At 42.0% G+C, this 26191-nt stretch overlaps 1 protein-coding gene across 8 annotated transcripts in view; it reads left to right on the top strand.

Annotated features, from left to right (window-relative positions):
• LOC128734391 (IQ motif and SEC7 domain-containing protein 1) overlaps positions 1-26191 on the top strand; it is a 221057-nt gene that overhangs the window by 188580 nt on the left and 6286 nt on the right. The window lies entirely within an intron of this gene.

Genomic DNA, 26191 nt, shown 5'->3' with positions numbered 1-26191 from the left:
TAACACATCCGTCAGCGTCAATTTGACAGTAAACCCATGGGAAAACTGTCAGAATAACGCTGACGGACGTGTTGACGCAGCATTCTGTTTGGCCCTTTATACTGATAGACGGATCTAGGAGATGTCACCGATAAAATCTCCAAGATGATCAAAAATAAAACCAGCGAAACAAATGGCGCAGTACCAGACGGTGCTGAAGATTTTCTCACGTTACAACGAGCGATTTGCAGGTACTTTTTTACATTCCATAATCTCACGTTTGATTGGTGTCGGATGTGGTGGAGCTGTCAGCTGAAAATCCACATGTCATTCACCCATTCCGTCGTAACTCGTAACGCGGAAGCACTATACTGTCTCGTGTGGATGAGTTCGAACGGTTTGACGGTGAAAAATTAATCTCACTCGTTCTGTGTTCTTCAAAGATGTGGTGGGAAAAGATCCAACAAATCCCTGCACCCGCTATATATCACTCACATGGGTCTCAACCAACATCGTGGCCATCGCCCCACATCCCCGGCAAAACGGACGGTAGAAGAAACCATTACGTGCCACTCTCCTCCAGTCCGAGTCCGATGACTCGGCTGGATCGCGAGGGAGGAATGTTTACAGCATCATTCCCCGGACAGATTATCCAGCGCAGCGGCTGGGTTTTATTATGTCCCGCAGATGAGCTGAGATTTTATTGAGTGATCTACGGTTTCCTTTCTTACGGTAGCCAACCGACTGGCTGGCTGGAAAAGAAACAATCACAACAAACCCGGGCAATAAATTATGGAGAGCAAAACAAATGACGGACGGTGCGTGCGTTGCACATTTGCATGCGTGCACGCGAGCTAGCGCAGCGCAAAAGCAGTCTGTTTTATGTCTGTGCGTGTGGAATAAATCCGCGAAATCAATTGGCACTAGATTGACAGAAATTTTACAGTTCGAAAGTGAATGTTGTTTGTTTTGATTTGACACCTCAATTTCTCTCTTTCTGTAAATTTTGGATGGAGCAGAATACTTCAAACAAATAATATTTTACGGATTCTGCATATTATGACAGGTTTGAACTGAATTCATTTGAATTTATTCTGGAGTACAGGAAAGGTTCCAAACTTGCTAAAAGGAGGGTTCCAAAGCTTGCTCAAAAAACCAGCGATCTTACGTTGCAGCTTACGTCAAATCTTGTGCGTCCACCTACCTTTCTTGGACGTAACTCATTCTTGTTGTCATTTGGCTAATGACTCCTTCCTCACCAGCTTTTAGGCTCCACTGGTGTTTCTTTGTGCGTAACAGTTATTGTACTCCGCCAGGATGATGCCTATAGGAATTCAATACTTATCAAACTTGTACAGAAATCTGCAAAAATAATGGAATAATTAGAGCTTCCGACACTACTGAATACTGATACTACTACTGGAGCATCTACCCTACCACTTTTTGGTCGTCGCGTTGTTTGAAATTCCACTTCTGTGCTGAATAGCTATTCAGCAAGATTCTAGCCACCGTATTGATAACCTTCTCGGTGCCTGTTCATAAGCATGACCGTTGAAGCTTAGCCGGTCATCGATTATTACTCCCAAATGCTTATGTGCACGCGAGGAGACAAAGCAGTGCGTTTTGACGTTGATTTCTGCCAGCATTTCTGTCTCTGTTTTGTGATGCGCTTGGATCATTGCATCCAGTTTTCATCTACTATTTCATCCACAATTACAAAACCACAAAATCGCCACACCGGTGAGAGCTTTAGTATCAACATACCATTGTACATTGCTTTCCAATGTGGTGGCCCGAGGATGATACCTTGTGGAACACTTACCATCTTCCGTCCTACGGTGGTGTCGTAAACAAGGAGTCGGTTCTGGAAGTAACTTCTCAGAATTCTGCTTACTGATATCTCGTGAGACACAATTTGCAGTGACTGACTCTGTGATGCTCTTCCAACTGTCGCTAGTAAAAGCTTTTCTTACGTCAATCGTTATAACGAAGAATCTCTTTGTTTCGAATCGCATATGCCGTCGATTTCACTTTCCGGGATACGAAGCGCAAGTTCGAAAGATCATGTTCGCCTTCATTGCACCAGTCTCAACCTGCTAAGTTTGATTTACTCCTGGATGTGGCCATTTGTGTCCAGCGGAAATACCGGCTTATGTGATGCTGGATCTCCCGGAGGCTATCATGGCTTCAGCAACAGCTGAAGCTTTAGCTATGCCGCTTTGTTGTATATTCAACAAATCATTTGCACAGGGGAAATTTCCTAAGATTTGGAAGCATTCATTTATGTTTCCGGTCTTTAAGAATGGGGACCGCCGAAGTGTCAGAAATTACCGTGGCATTACCAATTTGCCCGCTGCCTCCAAATTGTTCGAAATAATTGTGGGTGGCGCCTTAATTCAACGTACTCGACACTACATTTCTTCGGACCAACACGGTTTCATGGCTGGCCGCTCCGTGACAACAAATCTCCTAGACTTCACCTCTAACTGCATTGCCGTAATGGAACGTAAGCTACAAGTGGATGTGATATATACCGATTTAAAAGCCGCCTTCGACCGCATAAATCACCGCATACTGCTTGACAAAATCTTGCGACTGGGTGCCTCGCAACAATTTGTCACATGGCTACGCTCGTATTTGTGTGATAGGGTTCTGCAAGTGAAACTTGGGTCTAAGTTATCGTTGCCGTTCACAAATATATCTGGTGTACCTCAAGGCAGTAACTTAGGTCCATTTTTGTTTATTTTATTCTTCAACGACGCTGCCTCTGCTCTTGGAACTGGTTGCAGACTGGTATATGCTGACGATCTAAAAATTTACTTGACGATTCGTTCTATCGTGGATTATCTTCGTCTTCAGTTACTATTAGACACATTTGTGGACTGGTGTAAATCGAACCACATGACCATCAGCATTACTAAATGCGAGATTATGACATTCCACCGTATCAAATCGCCGATCGTATATGACTACAGAATTAACGGACAGGTATTGAGAAGGGTCGATTGCGTTAACGATCTTGGTGTCACACTAGACTCGAAAATGGCATTTGATCGTCATCGTGCACAGATAATCTCAAAAGCAACGCGCCAGCTTGGATTTATAGCCAAAATTGGCCGAAATTTCAGTGACCCACATTGTCTCAAAGCACTTTATTGCGCATTAGTCCGACCGATCCTCGAAAACGCGTGTATAGTGTGGACTCCACACCAGCTGTATTGGACCCTTCGAATTGAACGAGTTCAGAGAAAGTTTATACGACTGGCTCTACGTAATCTGCCTTGGCGTGACCCAAACAATTTGCCTCCGTATCCTGACCGCTGCCGTTTGCTTGGGTTGGATACATTAGAATGTCGACGTAAGATTCAACAGGCTTTGTTCGTGGCCAAACTGTTAAATGGAGAAATTGACTCACCGAAATTACTGTCGCTCATGAATTTCCGTGCAGCTGAAAGGACTTTGAGGCCGTCATCATTGCTGACTAACCTGTTTCACCGTACCGAATTTGGCCGCAACGAACCAGTTACATCGTGTGTCAGAGTGTTTAGCTGTGTTGAGGAGCATTTCCAATTTGGCGAATCACTGAGTAAATTTAAGCGGTTGGTGAGAACAAATTTATTATAGATATTAGAGTAAGTTCATTTAGACGTATAAGTCAGATGAAGTGTAAAACAAACAAATAAACAAATAAACAAATAAAATAAATTCGCGACGTTGCTTTTCGGGTGACGCCATATTTTCCAATTTTCGAAAAACTGATCGTGATAAAAATAGAGTGTAAACAATACACTCTAAACTACTTCTACTCAAATTTTGAAGAGAAAATACCCAATGGATAATTTTCTACAGCGTTTCTTCCGTGGTGCAATTTGATGTAGGACACCCTTTACAGCCGCAAATAATTGCCCAAGTCTTACTTATTAACAAACTGCAGACGACTGACTGTGGTGATCAGCAGTCAGTTCGTTGAACGCGGTCGGAATCTAGATGATACCGATGATTGCCAATACAATGATGCACCAAACTGTTCATACCGTTCGTCGCGACGGTAACGCAACGTAAAACTGACTGCCGAGAAAGTGTATTGCGCGAGACATGTTCTGATGCTGCAATAGGCGATACTCTGGTTCAGGGGTACTCAACCCGCACATTTAGCTTGCTAGGGTTCTCTTTCGAGTTCATTCAGCTGGGCGCTCCAGTTTTCTAATGGACTTCACTCAGAGTACCTTCACGAAGTGACCTTATTCATAGGCTGTGGTCGTTTTCCACTTTCGCTCGTAGGCTCTTATTTTTTGTATTACCGTCGGATTTCGCCGGTCGATGCTGAACCTGAACGCCAGGTGGTCACTATGGGTAAATCCTCCGCATACCATTAGGTTCATGTTAGTGACAGCTTAACCAACGAAACAATTCCAACAGACAGCCCCACTCTGCAACCCAAACGTTGAAATCTCCATACAAGGAGACCAAGGAGCAGGTCCATCTCGGGAGTACTTAAACATCTGCATAGGAAGATCTCGTTCTTTTTGACCCTCACGAAACTTTCATATGAACTCGAAACCACTTCTTCGATAAGGAACTTATCCATTCCTTGTATTGCCCAGATTCAGTTACCCCGGGTGAAAGTCGGTACGGATCTACAATTCGGACATTTGAAGCATCCCTTCAGTTGGTCTCTTTCTTCATTTTTTTTTGCAGAGCACACTCTGGCAATTTTGGGCAGTCACTTGTGCAAAATGGTCCTTTTCGCCTTTTGCGGCACGATTTGGAACTAAAGCTTGGCATCTGATGCCAGAACCGAAGCCCCAACACTTGCATCGCATCACGCGATTTGCTTGATGATCATGAATGGGATCGCTATCTGCATGCAGAATGCTCATCCAGCTTCAGGTTAGCACGTCTCCAGCCGTCATGATCCCGTCCAAACTTTTGCACTCGATCACTCGAAAGGTCCTTCAAGTTCAGGCCTACTCGCACTATTCGGAAGATTGCTGGGTACAAAACGTTGACGTTCACTTCGACAACTAGGGCATCGTCATTACCGATCTTTCATCGAGATTCAGACAACTTCTGCTCGTCTTTCTTCTCATCACTCCAAACCGCTTTTGAACGCCTTTTTTGCATTGAACCGTACGTCGTCAGTTATCTTCGTTCAGGCCTGGATCCTCTTCGTCGTCGTCATTAGCCTTAGCCCACGTCACTTAACTTCTACCAGCAGACCCTATCAAGAATTCTTCTCCGCTGTACTCGGCCATGGGCTACTTGTCGCCAATTCGTTGAGTGTCTCGAGACACGCAAGTCGGCTTGTCGACCTGGTCGAGTTATCTAGCATGTTGGACCCCTCTCTGGACGTTGTCGGCCCACTGTAGTCCTCCAGTTTTCGCCAGGTGTACGACAGGAATCTCTTCATGAAGTGCTCTCAGCTCATGGTTCAAACGCCTACGCCACACTCCGCTTTCCGTTTGTACTCCGCCAAAAATAGTCCGCAACAACTTTCGTTCAAGTACAGCAAGTGATGTCTTCCGTAAGCATTGTTATTATCTTAAGTCCGTAGAGGACTAGCGGTCTTAATAGCATTTTCTACATCGTTAGCTTTGTGGGGCGGCGTATGCTTTTGATCGAAGCGTCTTGTAGAGAGAAAAGTAGGCTCGACTTCCAGCTTGAATGCGTCGTTGAATATCCTTACTCGTATTATTGTCGGCGGTGACAAGAGATCCCAAATATATGAATTCATAAACCACTTCCAGTTCATAGCCGTCAATAGTCACTGTCCGTGGGATGCGAACGTTGTTTTCACTGGAACCTTTTCGCACCATATATTTGGTTTTCGACACATTGATTTGTAACCCAATCCTCCGTTTTTAATCTAGCGTAGATTGTCTAAGCCGTCCCAAGGTTTCTAGTAATGATGTCGAGGTCGTCTGCGAAGGCTAGGAGTTGACTACTTTTGCTGAAGATGGTTCCTCTCGTTTCGATGCCCGCTTGCCCTATCAAACCTTCAATAGCGATATCGAGTAACATACATGGCAGTCCATCTCCTTGTCGCCACCCTCTGCGTGATTCGAGAAGACTCGAGAGTGTCCCCGAAACACGCACGTAGCTTATCACTCGCTTCCGGGTAGCTTTGATCAGCCGTGTCAGCTTGTCTGAAAAATCGTACTTGTGCATCATGTGCCATAGCTGTTCCCGCTCGACTGCATCGTATGCTGCTCTGAAATCCATGAAAATACTATGCGTGGACACGTTGTCTCCTTTAATTCGAACGTCGATTCAGGTCTGGAGATCTTCGAAGACTGCACAACGTCTCATTCCACCTGTAACTTAAGCCAACGGCACCGGTTGTTTTTCAGATCCAGTTTCCTCGATATAGTAGTACCGCTTGCTCACAGTGTGACTTGTCCAGCAAGTCGTCCGCATTCAAGAACAATCTTCCATTGTTCACATGGAGTGTCTCAACGTAGAGATCTTTAACGTCATCTTCCATTTCCTCGTAGGTTTTTGTTTGTTTTATTATCGAATTCTGCCGGCAACGTCGGTAATAAATTAGCAACAGTCCTTACTTTCTTTCGGTTGAATCAAGGATTCCAACAGAATGTGCCCTCTGGCGTGAGTACTTCTGCAACCCCTTACCCGACGACTGACTTACGCCCGATGAACTTTTAAGTCAGTGCGTCCAGCGTCTGGTGTCACTGCTCCTTGGTCTAACTTGTGTGTTTAATTATACGAATATTACTTCTTCAACGTGGAACTAGCTCTATCGGCTGTGCATACCTTTGCCGGATGGAACTCGGTACCCCTCTACAATTATTCCGAACGAGTATGAGAAGCATAGCATTCAACGCTTACGCAACTCACGCAAGCGTAAGATAAGCAGGCGCCGTTGCCGTGTGCAGACATTCTGCTACCTGCACACTCACGAACGCGCAGCCTCATATCGCCCACTAGCCCACTCGCGAGTCAACCAACTCGTACCAAATAGCTACCCGTGAGGGCTAGTGGCTCACTGGGATACAGATTTGGCACTACTTTTTCTGTTATTCTTCATCTTCGCCCTCGATTCTACCTTGATTATTAGCTGAATACTCACTCTCAAAACCTCGTCGCAGTGCATGAATAAATAACAGCCAGAGTCCGAACGAGATGCTTATGCCGGCGTGTAAGCAAATTAGACCACACGAGTGTGGGCTTCGCAACACCGGTCCTGGTCCAAGCTTCTTCTGCTCTTTTTTCTTCACTCCATTTTGTTTTTTTTGTCCTACTGGCTATCGATAGTACGTCATCAGCTGCCATCGCCTTGGTTGGGAATCTCTTCCTCGTCGTTCTTAGAATTGTTTTGTTTCACTTCCTTTTATCTGATCATTAATTCTGGAGGAGTACTTCGGTAGTTACCTTTTTGATGGCTTTGGTTAGTACGTTTTCAGGCTGTTCAACGCTCTAGCGCTTCTGCTCACCACTCACCACTCACCACTTACTGCTTGCTTGCTGTGTGTGAGAATGCTGTGTCTATCCTTGACGAACTCGTACTGCCGTGGAGCGCATAACATTCCTATTTATATAGGAAACCCCATAGAAAATGGGACTGTTATGCGATTCACGGCAGTGTAGAGCTATCTCAGAGTGTGCTACCACCACCGAGCCTTGACGGTGTTCATCGTACATCATACCATGCTCTGCTTTTTGCATGCTACTGCTGGTTCTCGTTGGAATCACTAGTAATCGATTCAGTGCGCTTGGCGGTTGTTGTCGTTGTCGTTGTTGTTGTCGTTGTTGTTGTAGTTGTTGTTGTTGTTGTTGTTGTTGTTGTTGTTGTTGTTGTTGTTGTTGTTGTTGTTGTTGTTGTTGTTGTCGTTATCGTCGTAGTCGTTGTTGTCGTTGTCGTTGTCGTTGTCGTTGTCGTTGTCGTTGTCGTTGTCGTTGTCGTTGTCGTTGTCGTTGTCGTTGTCGTTGTCGTTGTCGTTGTCGTTGTCGTTGTCGTTGTCGTTGTCGTTGTCGTTGTCGTCGTCGTTGTCGTTGTCGTTGTCGTTGTCGTTGTCGTTGTCGTTGTCGTTATCGTTGTCGTTGTCGTTGTCATTGTCGTTGTCGTTGTTGTTGTTGTTTCTCTATTCAAATGAGCCTAGAATTTCTGAAGTTGGCCTTCTGTGGATCTTCCTGCATTTGTAACAAACGTTTATAAATATATTTTCAATCGGAATTCCAATCAAACAATGCTTAATGGAAACCGAGTAGGCAGAAGTGGTTTTCGCAAACAACCAGACAACCACTGAAATCAGTTAAACCTTTGCTGCCGGTGAAATCGAGCATATCGATCATGAGCAAAGACAGCAGTTACGGCCCAATAGCCTTTCGTTGTGCTTACTGGTGGCCGATCAAATAAAACAAATAAAAAAAACCCTCCAGCTTTGTGAAGTGAAAAGACAATTGCCAAGTGCGAACTTCTTCTGCAAATGGTCTCATAAAACTACACTTTCAGAGTGAAACAATTACCCTTATCTATAGCACATGACCAAACAAGAAAGACGAGCAATTAGTTGTTAAATATAAACACGTCGAAATTAACTATTTTTTCTTTTATCGACTATAAAGCTGGTGAAGCTAATTTCCTTTTTACCCAGGATTCAGTAAATGTGGTTATGATTAAACTGTGAATGTGACAAACCGCGACAACTATTTACTTCGCTGATTATCAAAGTTAAATAAGTTTAATTTGATGGTCAGCATCCAACTTCAACAATGCTTATGTTTTAACAGTTTTTTTGACCTTAACTCATATTTGATTTCATTCCCCAAAATTGAAGATTGTAAAAAACAATTGAAGGCTATTTTCTTTGGAATGCAGCAAAACAAAGCTGCTGCAAGTCAGTCAGTGACCATGAAACAGGTGAAAAGCGATTTTCCCCCCAACTCGTATATATCCCCGCTCGTTAAAAGCTCGTTTCATATATGCTAATATCTAACACCTCTTTTTTTTCGACCGAGTAAGTATCTAAATTTAGGTCACTTCAATCAATTTCGGTTTTCTTATGCTGCAACGTCTATGGCTCCAATGGTAGTGTAGTATAGTCCTTGAAATGTGACTTCGCACGTTCTTTTCATACTGCTCCAATTACGGGTGCCATAAAACGGACTAAAAAATGTAATAATTTACTCTACATGCCTAGACCTAATGGCAGCTTATAAAGTTGTCCGTCGATGGTAAAGTCTTTGTTTGAACGAATTTCCCCTTTTGTGGTGTTGTTTTTTTTTGCTGTGTTCACCTGAAGGGAAATTAACTTTCTGTAGTGGAAAGTGGCACTGCATGGTGTTTGATATTGAAAAAAAGAACTATTTTTAGTTAAAGTAAACGGTCTTCAATTTATGATGGATTTTTGCTAAACTAACAGCAGTGACGAAAGTTTGAAATGAGTGAAGCCATTAGTGAAGGGGGTTTCAATAAAACCTGCTGCCTAGCGTAACTTTATAAAATTCATGCACAGCAATAGTAAATAAATAAGAATTTGGTTGATATTCAAAACTCTCTGCACATTCCGCATTTTATTCGAGCACATTCTCCAAATTCATTCGAAAAAACCAGCTGCTCAAACTCTGCGTTAGTCATCATCCAACACATTGCCTATATGGATGAACATCTACAGCGAGCGGCCAGCCGGCGCGATTGGTGCTGCCGAGCGCTCTTCACGCTGCTTATCATTATCAACCGTTAACACCCACTAGCTGACGGTAAATCACTGACCGCTCGCTCGTTCGCTCGCATTCGCCTCTCACCGGCGCGGCGCAGCGCAGCGAAGAAGAGACGGGCGCTTAGCAGAAGCGCCTAGTGGCGGAATCTAGGTGTATATGGCCGCGGGCCGCGTGCGCACACACCGTAGGCCAATCAGTCGAGCGATGCGATGCGATGCGATGATGAGCTGCTGTCGAATGGTCGGTCCAGATCGGGCGGACCACAATTAGAAGGTGCCCGTATACGAACGTAGGTACGTACGTTACGTTACACGTTCGAACGAACGTATTTGTTTGGCTGACCAGTCGCGAGCGCAACGAGCGACTCTTCGTCGTTGGAGTCGTCGTCGTCGTCGCTTGGTCGGATCAACCGAGTGTTTGCAGTTCTCCTCCGGCAGCCGGCCGTACGGTACGCTCCGTCCGCGGTCACAACGGTTTCGCGCATCGCATCGATGAGAACGAACGGTCCGCCGCGGTCGTTCCGTCATCGTCGTCGCCTTCGGTCGTCGTGGCGTATAGTTTCGCGCGTGCATACACCCCTCCAATGTCCGGTCACGGCTCGTTGACTCAAACGGTGCACGGTAAACCACACAACTACTTCCGCTCTCTACCGCGTCCTAAGAGCGTCCAAACAAAAAAAAAGATACGATGAGGAATGTTATAATTGCCGCGGTTTGATTACAATTTCTAAACAGTGATCGTGCAATTGGTCTGCCAGGAGAAAAAAAAACGAGTTGAATAAGAAAGGGCAGACTAGTCAATGAATTGGTTGGTGAATCAATCGAAGGTATTCAGTGCGTGAGACGAACAATACCCCGATGCAGCTGGGTCAGCCTCAGCAGCCAGTCTTTGTGCTCTATCCGGCTGGTTGCTGCCTCTGGCTGACTGGTCCGTCCGAGTCCGAGAATTAATGTCTTCCTTGCCACACCGGTTGCGGATGTGCTTTTCACTTCAAGTCCTGTGACGAGATCCTGCCGCCAAGAAGAGACCGTAGGAACAAAAGAATACCATAGTGCTTAAGGGGGAAACCGGCACCGGAAGTGTTTCCTCCTTTTCTGGAACGGAACTAATTGCATTGTAATTGGTACGTTTCCACAGCTTCCACAGTGTGACTGGACCAACGGTTGGAAGCTTAGCAGCAAACAGAAGAAAAAAAATTAAGACCCGAAAGAACAAGTGATTCGGCATTCGAGGAGATGGGATAAACCAGAAAAAAATCCCACGGACGAAAACACCTTTCCTGAACTGAACTGCTTGTCCTGTGTGTAGATTGTATTTTTCTGTGTGACGGTGTGGTACAAGGGAGGCAAAAAAGCGACGAAGACGAGCCACCAGCTTCTGATGAAATCCCAGCGGACTCTCGTCCGTCGCAGCAAAACGCATGTGAATAAACAAATGAGGATTGAAAAGTGTTGTATGTGCTGATGTAAACAAAAGAGGCCTGCCAGAAGCGAGCAAAGAAAAAACAACAAACGAGAAAATTGGAGCAATGTTTAAAAGATCATTAGTTTCGTGAGAGCATAAGAACACTGGCTGGTGCAGTTTCCCAACGTCCCTCCTCCTCTGCTGGCCACGCGTTGCGTTTGCATACAGCCAGAACAGCAGAGTGATGATATATTGCTGGCGGAGTGATTTAAGCGTGGTTTTATGAAAGAATATAGAGCAAAGTGTGCCTCACCATAGCAAAGGCAGGGCAGAGAACTGCGTTTTGCGGTTTCGTCGTGCTATGTGTTAATTAAGATTGGACGATTGGATGCTGGCTACTGGTGGTCTGCGCTCCTGACTGGTGTTTTCTTTCTGCGGGAATAAACCCCGGTTTTCGCACCAGATAACAACTGGTTGATTTCGGTTGAAAAATAAGCTGTCGCTTTTTTGCGGCTGGCTCCTTCTCGACGTGCCAATAAAACGGGAACGAGGATGCATTTTGCGTGTTCAACCGTCCGTCGATGCATACGCTCCAATTAATTCGGTCAGGGATATTTTAGTTAAAGAAAATCTTTGTTTCGCTTAGGAAAATTTGCTGGAAGTGATCCAATCGATTTTGTTTTTTCGGGGGACACTTGTCATAACACAATAATAACAAACTTGATTCCGTAAATTCGATGCTAAACGCCAGCGTGTGTGCGATGTTCCTCAGCGCCTGCTACGTGCAAAATGAGTTTCTCTATCTTATCTTCAGACTGACACTTTATCAATTCGGTATTAATCATAAATGCGAAAATAAAACATCGATATCAAGTCGAAAAATGAACGGTATTTTGGATGTTCAAACGATCCGTAACAGCCGATAAAGATTGATGTGTTGGTAGAAGCACGTGAGCTTCATCCGATAATCAAACTTTATAATGTCGGCGCGCGAAAAAGTTTTTTTATATACCTTTATATATCCGTTTTATAGACCTATTTTTTATAAAAAAATTTAATTGCAAAATAACTAACACACGCTACAACGTTTATCGCATTCCGATAACAGGCAACTGCGAACGAACTATTGCACACAAAAAGGGTACAATGTGGTATCGAATTTCGTACAGCGTAGAAATCCGTACATCAAGACCATAGACTTTACTTGATTATATGCATTAATACAGTCTGTGGTGAATACTGAAGCATTAAATATAGCAGGCATTTTATTGTGGAAGCGGAAATAAAATCGAACTGATCTAAGCCACGAATCAGTACGGTCCAGAATAAAGTATTCTCCTGAGACGTAGATAATGCTGAATAACTGCTAATACTGACTGCTCATCCCATTTACGTGGAAAGATGTCAACTACCTCCAACACTTTCTCTCTGTGTAAACAACACACATTACACATTACGGGCAAATTCTCTAATATGGTATAAATATCAGGATGCCACATCCTCCCCATACGTAAAATGAACAATTCAGTATATATTCATTGTATGTACATCCAAAATTTTAAACGTTCTTAAACCATTGGTCTCTGGCCAGACACATCTCGACTCAATTTTCATAGGTGTTGGCCATGGCCTATTTTCCCACTTGTCCCAGGTGTTTTTCCGGCTCAATCTTAATCTACGTTGACCATGGCCCTCTCGCCAGCTCAACCTTTATACGAATTGGGCATGGGTATTTTTTACTCAATCTTAATATACGGTCAAATCTATCTCATGGTAGTTTCCACTACCACATATAACTTTATTCCCAAAGGGAGCCCGGTCAGTTTCGTTTGTTGCCGCAAATGCAATTATCTACCTCTTTCCATGCAAAACGTTCGTAATTCGAAGAATACAACATTATTCCGCCCAGAAACAATGCTGCTCCTAGCAAAATATGTACAAAAAAACTTATAGTACGAACAACTTCACAAAATAAACACCTACCGAAGGTAATCCTCACTTGCGTTCGTAATTCTAGCCGAATGACCAATATATTTCTTACCTCATAGTTGGCCATTGTTCTTACCTCATATTTGACCTCCAAATTCATTCACCCCGAAGGAAGGTTCGATTTGGCAACAGATCGCCAATGTGATAACTTGGTGGTTCACCATTTCGCGACTGTATTGCTCATCCCATTTACACGCGAGTAGCTGTCAACAAACTCCAAAACTTTCTCTCTGTGTCCGGGACACGCTACCTGCAACTACCCAACACGCTTTGCACATTACAGACAAATCCTCTAACATGGTATAAATACCAGGATGCCACAGTACTCAGTCTTAAACCGAAAGTTGGGGCACCGACTTTTCAAAATTGACTGTTTTGGCATTGAAAAATCAAGTAATCTTAGATTGGTGGCTCTATTTTTATTTTTAATTAATTTATTTATTGCAAAAATGCCTGTCGATTAGATTAAAAATCGCGGAATTTCGGGTTATACCTCGAGTTTCTTTTCCTTTCAATTAAATTTCTTTGAGAATACAGAACATGTGCCCCAGTCTTGGCTCCCCTGCGGTTTTGACACTAAATTTGAAAAGAAATTCAAAAAAGTGAATTTCTCGATTTGAAATTGGCATGAAATTAGACTTAAATTTGGGCCAACTTGAACCTGAAGAACGACCTTAAATTAAACAGCAAAATTGGACTTCGAAGTGAACTAAAAATTGGTTTTTTTTTCGAGATTTTTAACAGCATATAGCCAGCGGCCAGTGGTTGTGCTTGCCGTATCAAGAATTCCTCGTCATTGTACTCGGTCCTGGGCTATTCGTCGCCAATTCTTTGAGCGTCTCGACACACGCAAGTCGGCTTCAACCTAGTCGAGCCATCGAGCACATTGGGCCCCTCTATTTCTGGTACCGGTGGTATTCTTGAAGAGAACAAATATCACTGCACAGTCATCCGGCAGGCTTGCGACGTGTCCGGCCCACCGTAGTTTCCCAAATTTCGCAGATATACGACGGGAATCTCTCCAAGTAGTACCTGCAACTCGTGCTTCAAACGCCGACGCCACTCTCCGCTATCCATTTGTACTCCACCAAAAATAGTCCGCAACACATTTCGTTTGAATACGACAAGTGCACCGCAGGCTTGTTATTTACTCACTCATTGTGCAAAAAGTGCAACTTTTTTTTCAACACAATGAGCAGAACTGCTGTCAGAAATGAGAAATAAATCCACACAAGGAGAAACAGACTAAACATAAAGAGCAAACCTAAAAATAAAAAATAAGAAAACTTATCCAATTTAATTCTACTATGTGTACTGGAATATACACATAGTAGAATTAAATTGGATAAGTTTTCTTATTTTTTATTTTTAGGTTTCGTATTCTACTAAGACGCTCCAAAAACTTCAGTCGATAAAGAGCAAAACTGACGCGCAGAAAAACTTCTTATTGCACTCTTTAAATGAGAAACTTTCGATTTGGCTCTCGGTCCTCTCGTTAGCTTAGCAAGCAGTAATCGTGAAAACTAAACAACCGGTGCACGTACAGAGACTATAGACTCAGAGGCGTCAAGGCAATCAAAAGTCGTTAAATTTTGAATCTTAGCGGAGAAAAACCTTTGTTTATAATGGGACTTTCCTGTAGGTGCGCGTCAAGAATCAATCTTGCCATATCTAAATAACATTTTTCGCACTGTTGCCTTTGTAACATGCCTAACCATATGATGCAGTTGCGTTCACGGGCAGACAAACTCAACGGAATATACTAAATGTAAGAATCATGATTCAACTGCATTAATGGATTGATATTTTTCTGATGGCAATGACCGCTATTTACAATCGTCGTTTTTTCTCAACGCACTACCCGTGTTAAAACTTCCCGTAGTTGTCATACGTCAGCGCATCGCATCAATGTATTCAAAGTGTATTAACACTCTGTTGCTCCTCAATGAGTAGCGCAATGTGCGGTTGCTCATACAACCGCGTTCAGCAAGAAAGAGAAAAGTCCAAATGAAACGGAGAAGAATAAATCGCGTTGAAGACTGAGCACAGTTTGAATTTTTCTCTTCTCTTTTTTTTCCTCTGAGGAGGAATCATTCCTGAGTGCACGCATGTCTTTCGTAAGCAAAGTTACTGTCTCAAGTCCGTAGAGGACTACCGGTCTGATTGGCGTTTTGTACATCGTCAGCTGTGTGCGGCGCCGTATGCTCCTTGAAGGAAGCGTCTTGCGGAGGAAAAAGTAGGCTCGGCTTCTTCCAGCTTGAATGCGTCGTTGAATCTTCTTACTTGTATTATTGTCGGCGGCGACCAGTGATCCCAAATATACGAACTCATCAACCACTTCCAGTTAATCGCCATCAACAGTACAGTACAGTACAGTAAAAATTTGAGGCGTAGTAGCACGGACCCCCACACTGGGAACATAATTTCGTATTATAAAAAATATTCGTAAAATTATTCTCGCAGCACATAAAAAAAAATTTCAAACTGTTTAAAAGCATTCATAGGTTTATTTTTTACCGTAAAAGTTGTTATTACGACTGGTTCGTATTTGGCGCGAGAGCACATTCGTAGCACATTCACAGAGCACATTCGTAGCAGAACGCATTTGATGCACGGTTATTGTATGTAAGAGAAAATAAACTGCAATTATCCAATTATAACCGGCTTAATATGCAGCCGTTGTGGTTCTGTGGTTTGTGGCGTCGTCGATTTTTCTTACGGTGATATGACAAACGAGCTCAACTTCGATTCCCGGTCATGCCAACTTTTTCCGAATTCTCTCGATATTGGGGATAGAAGATATGACGTAACAAAATCTGGGAGAGCACCTTGTTACTTGTAAGCGACGTTGTCCAACGTAATGTCGCGATATTTACAGCAATCTAGCCAATCGCCCTTTTTATAGATGGGACCAACCGCACCTTCCGCGCTCTCCTCCGGTAGTTTCTCCTCTTCCCAAGGCTCTATTATTCTTCAGCTGACCGATTTCTCGCCGAATCTCTTCGAGATCGGAAGCCGTCACACTCTGTTTTCGTTTGTAGGCATTCCTAGGTTTACTTCCATCCTCTCTCTTTCCTTCTCTCTCTCTCTCTCTCTCTCTCTCTCTCTCTCTCTCTCTCTCTCTCTCTCTCTCTCTCTCTCTCTCTCTCTGTTATACTGCATCTCAAGCGTATCGAAAAACTGCTTTCACCTGTTGACCATCTTGCGTTCGTTTGTGACGACCAGGTTTCCCAGGTTGGGGTTAAATTTAACTTGAAACTGGACTTGAAATCGAACTTGAAATTTCACTTAAAATTGAACTTGAAATTACAGATGAAATTAGACTCAACATTTTTCTTCAAATTTCACTTTAAGTTGATCGTGAAATAGAACTTAATATTGAACTTGAACTCAAATTGAACTCTAAATGGGAATTGAAATGGTGGTGGTTCACACGAAGACTTGCCGGTGCGACTGTCGATAACGCACTGCCTGTTTCTATCGCACTGATCGAGTAGATAACACTCTTCGCGGCGGTTGAAGCAAAAAGTAGTCATACAAAGAATAATATCGTCACAAGAGGAGTATATGGTGCGTAGAATGTAAAATGATAGAACTGGAGTAAATAAACCAAACTAGTTATTCGACTATCTAATATAACGGGCGGCAGTAGTTTGGCTTGTAAAACATTCGGGTACCAACCGAAAGAGCGTCGGTGCGAGCCTTACCTGCGATTGCACAACCTAGTATATTTTTGGTCTATATCGAAATTTTCCAGCTCATCTAATTTATCATACTTCGCGTCAGACATTTGCGCCCTTTCCAAAAAAAGAATTGAAATGGGACTTAAAATTAAACTTGAAATTAGACTTAAACGCTTAAACTTGAACTTGATACTGGCCTGAAACTGGACATTGGCATGAAGTTTACCATAAAATAAACATAATTTTGGACCAGTTTAAACTCGAAACCTTAGTTCGTATTGAACTGAAAACTGAACTTCATATTGAACTTTAAATTCCTCTGAAAAAAAAATTTAAAATGGAATTAAGTAGGACATGGAATTGGGCTTAAAATTGAACTTAAAATTGGACTTGAAATAGGATTTCAAATTGAATTTTGACGTAGGACTACGTCTTTGATTTCTATATCGGGGTGCACTTTAGGAAAACTATAAGGGAACATGTAACGAAAAGTGGATATGGTTTACGCTTATAACTCAATCATCCCTCAATAGATTCTAGAGATATTGATATCAATCGATTGCAAATTTTTCTAAGAATCCATTACAATACAGTAGATTACATGATTCTTTAACAAATTTTTGAATAGTTGAAAAGTGTTAGGCATTGTCTAACTAAAAATCCACGCTCTGTGATTGATCCAAATAAGTAGTGCAGATTTGCCGTAGCGATAATGATGTTTCCATACCACAAGCAGCACGGTTGTATACAACCGTACTTCAATTTATACTCATTCGAGTTTTTACACTTGTATTCAATGGTTTTCGTTACATTTTTCCTTTATTTTTTGTAAAAGAAAAGTGACAAAGTTCCTTAGTCCCAATAGATTGAAGATTCATTACGACGTTGAGACTTATACTGATTTGATATCTGTGCTTGGGAAGTACGCCAGAAAGAGTGATAAAGTCCTCTCTTCCAACAACATTTCTTAGGACCGCTATCAAACTAGTCTAATTTGATGTCCTGAAAGTGAACAGTTATTAAAATGTGATCGACCAACCCTAACTTTCGGCCGGTTGTATTCATATACTGAAAGAGTTTATTCAATACTGATGTCTCATATGAAAGAGGGGTTGACGGAATATTCATGCATGTGACGTGATGCAGCAATTTTCAAAGTGAGGTAGAATTAGCGACTGTCTGATCCGAAAATAAGGTTTGGGCGTTTGATATGTTGCTTTTATTGATGATATTTTAACTGTCATAATTTGAATTCACTGTTCGTTCGTATATTAGTTGAAAGGCAATTATATTTCAAATCAACCTGTTACAATAAATGGTACTATATATCAACTATTTACAAGGAAATTGACGAAAGTGGGGCAGTGGTAAATGATAACCCAGATAATTAGTTAACATTCGTTTCAAGCCAGTTACCTAAAGTTGATTAGTGCTACAAGTCACACAAAAATTTTCAAAATGCGATATCGTCACCAATCACTAGAAGAAGTGTGATTGTGGCCTGTCGAAGCTCTTAGTGCAACTACAAACTCCATGAAACGGATATAACTGATACACAGAGCATGAGAATTTAGAAAATTTGAACTGGGTTTCTTGTATCAAATTTATAGAAATGCTCCAGAGCATTTATTAAAATACAGAGAATTACAAATTTGCGTGACAAACATTTGCAAAATGTCAAGCTTTGTCAAATTGAACCTGCCGTCGTAGTCCTACGTGAGCCCCTCGTTCGTGCCCCTAGGCACAGACCTTCGAACTTTTTTACTAAAATGGGATATGCGACTGGAAGTTAGACTGTAACTTAAACTTAAAATTGGAATTGAAATTAAACTTGAAGTTGGATTTGGAATTCGATTTGAACTGGGATTTGAGACTGGATCTATTTTTACGCAGTTAGGTTATTTATCACAAAAAGCCCCGTACTTTTGTAACACGGATACTCGCGCGTTGTATTTTGTATGTTGTAACACTCTTTATCTCGGAATATCTCGGAATCCTGGCTATATAGAAAGTTAATGTCTTGGACAAAGTTAATCGGTAGGTCAAGATCTTTCAAATTGGGGATCAAATTTCACAAGTTTGTCACCAGGCGGTGCTTAAATGCACTGCAAACGATACATCTTACAATTGTGGCCATATACAGGTTGTTGCATTCGAAAAGATCATTTTATCGTTCCTAAATGAAGTAGCATAATATTGACTAGATTATTTTGTAGTTGTAGTAGTTTTTCACGTAAAACATAGTTCGATATCATTTCTGCTGTAGGCAGCTTAGAAAGTAGGGCTGATGTGGTGTTTTGATTCGCTTGGGCAGGAGTGTTTAGAAAACTTTGCATAACAATAATACATAGTGATAAAATTTGAAACTACCACTAATACATTTTCTAAACATAAGGGCTTTCAAATAAACAGATTCCGTAAATATAACACATTCAGAAAACTGACCCATTCAATAACGCCGTAAAGTGACGAAATTGTTAACTTTTGCACTTCTGTGAAATGATCATGAACTGCTGCATAAATTTGCTGCATGCAAAAAACATTTTCCCATATGAAAAAACGAGAGAAAGTTACTGTTGGAACCAGTTGCGGCACACCGTTTACGTCATTTCTGCGATATCGATTTATGCTAATCTGTTTTCCTGAACAATTAAAAGTATTAATATACTGAGTAATTATGTCATTTTGTTCGTAGCAAGTTTATTGAAGAATACACTTAACTACACGTGTTTAATAGGACTTAAACACAATGCTTCTTTTGTGGAATAAAGCATATTTTATCAAGCAGTCAGTCGTCCAATAAAGAAAATCAACTTAGCAATAAACTTTTAACTTGTTTAGATCAACGTACAGTGCCGCTACTCGCATAACAGTCCCATTTTCTATGGAGTTTCCTATATAAATGGTGGGACTGTTATGCGAGTAGCGGTAGTACACGGATTTTGATTTATGTTCGGACTTTGGTTAATTGTAAACATGGTGTACGGATTTTAATTGAAAGTTGTGCGGATTTGGAATCAGACATAAAAAAGTGTACGGATTTGGAATCTAGAAGTGTAGACTTGCCTAGTTTTTAGATGTACGGAATTCGATACCACACGGTAGCACAATTTCAGGTGCGATTTTTTCGCTTCGAATCAGTCCGGCAAAACCTGTTGTTTGTGTCACGTTTTTTTTTTGTTGCGCTTCATTCTAGTTAAACAAGCGATATCGAACCGCATTCACGCCTCACACACCTGTGACTGTGACCCTCTGAAAACGACCCGGGATTAACCATTAGGGAGTACCAGTAAAAATAGGAACTCTTACAATCTCATCTATTCGAATAACAGTTGCCGGAGTGATCGGTTGTTTTTTCCCAAAAAAGGTTTCCCACAGTTCCAACAACAACTAATTCCAGAACATTCCTTCCGAGCCAACCGAGAATCCGGTAGCGCACGCCGTGTGTAAAGTCGACCATATTGAAGTGAAACGATTTCCTTCTCCCCACCGGCACCGGCACGCCGCACCGCGGCGCTTAGTGTTGACAGTCATTCAAATTAAAGTGTGTTCAGTCATCGTCGGAAGTGGAAGCACCAAACGCAGCGGATACTGAATCGGCATACCGCACAGTGATTTTTTTTCGGTGACGGACCCGCGCCCGTCGCCCCGAACAGTGTGAAACAATGTTGTTTGACAATCTATCGACGACAGCAACAACAGCATCGACCACCAAAACCGCGTCTCCTGCGTCGTTACCAACAACGGTAGCGAAACGAAAGTGTAAATCGCGAACAAAACCATCACCGTCGACCAAATATGTACAATAGCAACAATAACCTGCCCGCTACCGCCGCCGCCGCCGTACAGAGGACCGTTAGCAGCCGCACTGCTGACGAGGCCACCGCCAGCGATGATGCCTTCGGTGACAACAATCAACCGGAATTTCAGTGCGATTGTGTCTGCTCATGCTGCTGTCAGTGTTATCCGGCCGAAAATGGAAACCCGAAGGAGGTCACTGCTGTTGCTGCTGCTGCTACCGCCCCTGCCATTGCCACTGTTGCCACCATCCCGAGTCAACAGAATTCCTTTCCGAGCAGCAGCACCAGCAGAGATAACAACAATGAGGTGTTGTTGTACAGTGTTCGTCGCGCCAACTCGCAGGATGCCATCGTGCGTCGTCGGCGGCGAAAACGGCTCGGCAAATCGGGAAATGTCGAACAACTGCTGGCCGCCAGCAGCCGGAGCAGCGGTAACATCGTCGTACAGCAATCCAGTCTAGTCAGTGCCGTACAGAACCGTCGCAACTCGGCCTACTGCGTGTGCAAACTTGAGATTAAATTCGTATGGTAATTAATTAGATTTATATTCGAGTGTTGTGACACGTTTACTACTCTAGACAAGCATCGAAAATCGCAGGATTTTGATGCAGAGCATCAGATTGTGAAGGAGAGTTTCTAATTTTAGTGTGTCGTAATGTCGTAATTTAGTCAGTTTAAAGGTTTTCCCCCTCCTCGACGTGGTTCTGCTCCGTTCTATCGCTCTATTAATTTAGAGAGCACTCGTAAGGTCAACGCATCGTAATTTTACGAGTAGTTGAAGTTAAAGCTACGCTCTACGCACCCAACGAGCTCTTGATGGAGTGCCTGAAGCATATTGCCTTGCGTGTACTTCGCGTACACGACACGTACGTTAGAGACAGGTTTGGTGACAGATCACCAGACCGGAACGAAGTCACTTACCTTCTTCGGGTTCCCGGTTTTCCCGGTACCGCCAAGCGATGGCCTGCATCAATTTGTTCCACTACGCCTCCTCGAACAACAATGGCCTTGATATGGTTTAGTTCCGTCCTTCTTGAAGAAAAAAATCAGAAAATCTAAGTTTCCTATATGATTCAGGCAATAATAGTTACCGCATGGTGAGTAACCTTACAAGCAACATCGAAAACAGACGGTTAAAAACTATCTAAACCATAATGGAAAACGACTTTTGTTTCGTTTTCTATTTTTGCTTTATTAAAGATCAGTACGGTATGATACAATGATGTGACTCACATAGGAAAATATGTAATTTTCCAAAGAAACAAAAACGCCCTTCATAAAATTCTGCACAATAACTTTTCCGTACTTGCACTTTCCGTATGCGGCTGTTCAACTTTTTCCTGCCTTGCTTTGCTCCATGCTTTCAATGCTAGGCTCCTGTTTTCCTTTCACAGTCACCGGCAGTAGTGATCAATTGATCGAACCTTCGGAAAGTTTAGGTGGAGCGATGTCGGCAAACTGAATAGTATTGTGAGACAAGCCACTGCGGTACCTTTTGTGAAGTACACAGAATTTGGTCCTGCCTAAATAATTTAGATCCACATTTTATTTATATTTTTATGGCGCAATGAGGCTTTTTTTGCTACCAACGTAGCACCTTTACAACACCATAAATACAAGACACAGCAATGCTTACTACAACAATATTACAGATAATAACTAATTCTTCAAATGCCCCATACACCAAATTCATTCAAGTTCATAGGATACCACATCCTCCCCTTGCGTAAAATTATGAGCAGTCTAGCATATAATATTGTTTCAGGTCTTTCTCGCTGAAATCTGCGCAAACAGATAAGGAACATTTGAAGCATGAAGTCACACAAAAAGGCATATGCGCAAACGTAAACAAGACGAGTAAGAGTTTAATTTTTTATGATTCTCCTAGTGATATTGCAAAAACCTTTCACCCGGTTTGTTTACGTTTGCACATTTACTCTTTTTTTTTTTGGTTCACCTGAAACTTATGAACTCATTTACTTTCACGGGCTTCATCTTTACAACATAGTTAGAAACTTTGACAGCAAAAAATTAAACCGATCGATGCACAATCAACAAGATTAATGCTCATTTCAAATGTGATGCAAAGTGCAAGCTTTGCTTTCATAATTAACGCTTAAAAAGTGAATGTTTTCCTATAAAAATAATGAACCACTGATTAATAGACGGCCTGAAAAAGGTAATGGCGAATGCAGCGCCGTTCACAACACTGGTAACAGTACCGGTGTATGATAAGGTCCAATATGATAGAGGGTAGATGTAACCTTGAAGCAATACGGGAAACCATTAGTGGTCTTCGTTAATCATTAAAGCATGTTTATCGTCAGTGACCAAAATAATCAGGGGTAATCAAACACTGTACTTGTGAACAACCTTCCTCCTTCGGCAGCAGAATTGCAAAAGTAATGGCTGTTTACTGATTGGTTTGAAGCTTTCCATATGTCGCATAAAGGGAACCATTATTAATGGTGTTTAAACAAGCTAAAGTTCTTAAAATCAGCTTTCCTTTAAAAGCTGGTAAAAACAAAGCCTAGGTACTACATTTCGTTTTTAAAACTTGACCTTCTGCTTTCGTTCAACAGACTTCACAGCCAACGATCGTATTGACCCTGGCAAACTCTCCCAGCCGAGATTCGAACATATGACGACTGGCTTGTTAGACCGCATACACAAGGAATTCACATGGCAGATAAAACACAGATAGACACCTGTCTGCATCAGCTGCTCAAAGTCGTAGTACCTTACTTATCCTGAGAATTCAAATAAAAACAGTACTGCCGGTCAGATATCATAAGAGTGGTAGTAATTTCGCCGAGATTCGACATCAAACAGGACATTCGCTAACTTCGCCGCTGCTGACCGTGTTTAATGATCAGTTTGACACAACGTTTTATGAGCATAGAGAGTGTTTTAAGAATAATCTCTCTTCGCACATGTTTTTGTTTTGTCGACATATCATCAGCAAAATCGTCAGCTGCTGGCAAGTGAGCTTCGGCATTTTTAATCGCCGCGAGGTCGTAAATTATTAGTTTTCGGTGTGCACATGAAGAGCAGAATGACAATAAAAAATGTTGTACGATTCTGGTCGTGAAAATTAAAACTTAATTACCCTGGCAGCGCCGCCGAAATCAGTTATGGGTACCCAGTCAATTCTAACTACCCCTGGATTAATTCTTCGTGAACTTTAGGAAATAATTTGGAAAAGAAATCTTTATGCGGCATGATCATTTTGTGATATATTAATTATATTCTTTCGAAAGTATCAATATCAATGATATTATCAATGCTGGTAGAGTGACTATATACAGAGTGGCGACAATGTCAAAATTGGAATGATAATTATCTGTCAGTGTCATTCCAATCAAACAGACAACCTATCCAATGAGTATGCAGGAAAGAGAAAGAAAAACCTTGGAAAAACCGCATTGCATACATTTGGGATGACTTGTCGCCACTCTGTATATAGTCACTCTAAATGCTGGTTGCTGGGAAGAGTATCGATATTGTCATTATCGATACCAATATCGCCCATCCCTAGTATGATGGTCGTAATATTTGAACAGCATTTTTAATAAATCATTTTGCGATGACGTCATTTTGCCGTCAAATGACACCACTTGGCGGTTTGTTGACATGTTTTTTGTCACATCCAGCGGTTTCGATTTGAAATTTCGTGAAGGATTACTGCATCAGTTGGTTTAAAATGCATGTAAAGCACAGAATAATCAATATATATAGAATGCCAGTGTCGCTGGTGTTTCATGGATATTTTGGTGGCAAAAATGTTGCTGGTTCGTGTCTTGGATACGGGAACTACATTGTCAAATTGCCCAATAGAAAATTTTCCTGCCGACGAAATACCCCAAAACGACCAAATCGGGTGATTTATCCTACGTGATTTACGGAAAAGCAGAAGGATTTTTTATTGGGCTGCCTTTTTAGTTTGACAATCAGATTCCCGTTTCGAATCGATCACTCACACATATGCGCATACAGTGTATATACGTAATTTTCAAATGTGTGATGTTTACCACGAGCACTGCAGCGACACTGGCATTCTATATATATTGATTCAACTTAAAGCACTTTCTCTTAAATAAAAACTATCCAGCTTTTTACCAGCCATAATGGCGAACGTATTCGTAATATTTTAACAGCATTTTTGACATTTCCCTAATACACCGTACGTTTTCTTTCCGTGCGTTCACGGTAAAACTAAAAGAATGTACGGAAAGAAAACGTGCGATGCATTAGGGAAATGTCAAAAATGCTGTTCAAATATTACGAACACATACGCCATTATGGCTCGTAAAAAGCTGGATAGATCCAATGGATCAACTTCGGTTTCAGTCCCTAGTGCTAACCAAAAGTTCTTTTACATATCCATAGAGCCAGCTTTTTACGGGCCATAATGGCGAACCGCATAATCTGTGTTCGTAATATTTGGACAGCATTTTTGACATTTCGTAAATACATCGCACGTTTTCTTTCCGCACGTTCACAGTAAAACTAAAGGAACGTGCGGAAAGAAAACGTGCGATGTATTTAGGAAATGCCAAAAATGCTATCCAAATAATACGAACGCCGCCCGCCATTATGGCTCGTAAAAAGCTGGACCCCCGATCGTTTGAACGATTCCTCATGCAAACGAACGGGGCTACTTTTTAATTTGAACAACTGGTAACCCGAAATATGCTGGAACCTGTGTGAACTGGCCGTCCTGCTCTTTGTTATTGTTTTGGTGGTTTATTTTAGTTGGCAGTTGCAAGTGCGAATATTGCATTTTCCGATCGGATTTCTATCTTAATCGTTAGGAAAACGAAATGTGAAACCGATCGCGTTCACGGTAAAACTAAAGGAATGTACGGAAATAAAACGTGCGATGTATTAGGGAAATGTCAAAAATGCTGTTCAAATATTACGAACACGTCCACCATTATGGCTCGTAAAAACCTGGATTCGGCTATTGTGAGGCGCAGCGCCCAGGATTACCCAGGTAGCCAATCATTACCATAAGCAGTAAATCAATCGTTTATTAGCATATCTGGCATTGCGTAGCTGTTGTAAATCGACATACAGAATTCTATTTTAAATCTTCTTATCGGTAATTAGCTGGTAACACTTAGTAAAAAGCTGGAAAAAAAGCTTTTTGCACTGTTAAAAGGCTTCTTCGGGGTACGAAGGATGGGCAATGAGAATAAACTCATACCAAAGTCATTTTGACATCGAATGGCCTGATTCTACTAAGATTTGAGCCCACGACCGTCGGCTTGTCAAAGCAGACTAGGTCACTTTGCGGGTACAGAGCCCCCCAAGCCAGAGGAATCAACAAGATAGTCTTTAATATTCTGACACCAAGAGTTTCACATACAAACAATTTTCTTTTGTGTACATTTCTATTAACTCTTCATTAATTCGAAACAGTTGTTTCGAACTAGACAACAGCACTTTACTGCCAAACAAAATCATCGCTTCATTTGTCACAGTACAAGCCGGTACGGTACCACTTTCTACGGAGCACCCTCCTTTTAGAAAAGACTAAATTTAGAAGCGATGCTTGTTCCTACAACCAGGGTTGCCACATGCACAGATTATTCTGTGTTTAACAGATATTTCAAAGAAATCGCCTGTACAGAATCTGTATGCATAGAATACAGA

The sequence above is a fragment of the Sabethes cyaneus genome, chromosome 2 (genome assembly GCF_943734655.1).
Source record: "Sabethes cyaneus chromosome 2, idSabCyanKW18_F2, whole genome shotgun sequence".
NCBI lineage: Eukaryota > Metazoa > Arthropoda > Insecta > Diptera > Culicidae > Sabethes > Sabethes cyaneus.
This window is presented reverse-complemented; position numbering and strand designations above follow the sequence as displayed.